Below are 1463 nucleotides of genomic sequence, written 5' to 3' on the forward strand. Positions count from 1 at the left end.
CGGCTCCCTCAAATAGACCCAACCACCGATCACAGATTCACTGATTCACCATGGCAAGTAGAGCGGCTTACTTTTCCCCGCCGGAGGCAGAAATCCTCATGGAGGCATACAAGGAGGTAAAGACATAATTAAAAAGAAAGGCAACACCGCCACAGTGATAAAGCAAAGAGAAAAATTGTGGCATAGTATTGCTGACCGCCTGAATGCGTAAGTAGTGCACAATTACACACACACCGCTCCGCTGAAACATCACAATTACAATCCAAATAGTTAATTCACATCTCCAAAAACGCAGTTGTACTCTGATTATGAATCAGTTGAATTTGTGATTGAAATGGACTGCAGATATGTGTGAAACTGTGTAAATGTAACTCCATCAGACTGTATAACTCTTTGATAAATAGATGAGCTAATAATAATAATAATAATAATAATAATAATAATAATAATAATAATAATAATAATAATGTACAAGAAGAAAAAGATGGAAAACCTTGCACTGGAGTCCGAAATAAAAAAGAGGACAATTAGAAAATTGGCCCTTGAAATAAAAAAAACTTAAGCGGGAGGTGAGTTATGCCTTCAATGCACACTGTATGCTGACTGTAACACAAATGCATTAATCATTATTCTCCTTTCCTCCCCCAGCTCCAAGAAGATGACACATCTTTAATAAAAAAAATAAAAGGTCAATCCTCGTAAAGTCAAGTGAGCCAGTAGCCTATATGAAGGCCCAAAATGGTGTGTTCCTTTCTGCTCTGACAACGGTGTGCCCATTCCTGCGAGATGTGGTGAATGAGGAAGCACTTGTGATCAGGAGAGCCTTAAGGTGAGAGATGGTCTTCAGGGACTGGTTGGACCCACTGGCCTTCCCTGATAACCATCTATATGAAAGGTACAGGTTTTCTGCAGATGGCATCAGGTATCTGTGCAGACTGCTGGGTCCCAGGATGAAACACTGCACAGCACGGAGCCATGCACTGAGTGTGGAGCAAATTGTTCGTGTGGCCTTGCGCTTTTTTGCAAGTGGAGGCTTCCTGTATTCGGTGGGGGATGCAGAACAGCTGAACAAGGCCACAATTTGCTGCACAATAAGGAGTGTGTGTCTGGCTATCAAAGCATTGTCAGATGTCTTCATCTCCTTCCCTGGCCACAGAAGACTCTGTGACATCAAAGACGAGTTCTATAAGATTGCAGGTAAGAGAATCTACAAATTACAGGACAACTGTTAACGGTCATAGTAGGATACTCATTACTTTGTGTTACAGGTTTCCCTGTTCTTCATTGGTGCACTGGACTGCACACACATCAGGATAAAATCCCCCTCAGGTGCCCATGAGGCGGATTTTGTGAATAGGAAATCCTTTCACAGATTATTGTTCAGGTGAACATAACTTTTTGATATTGTCAATTGATGAACACTGTACATTGCTTGCGATGTGCATTGATTGGTTTAATAGTCC

The 1463-nt window shown here is 41.5% G+C and overlaps 1 pseudogene; it reads left to right on the forward strand.

The window, feature by feature from the left end:
- The first annotated feature begins 725 nt into the window (after window positions 1-725).
- On the forward strand, window positions 726-1388 carry LOC115569326 (putative nuclease HARBI1; annotated as a pseudogene).
- The last annotated feature ends 75 nt before the right edge of the window (window positions 1389-1463 follow it).

The sequence above is a fragment of the Sparus aurata genome, chromosome 18 (assembly GCF_900880675.1).
Source record: "Sparus aurata chromosome 18, fSpaAur1.1, whole genome shotgun sequence".
Taxonomy (NCBI): Eukaryota; Metazoa; Chordata; class Actinopteri; order Spariformes; family Sparidae; genus Sparus; species Sparus aurata.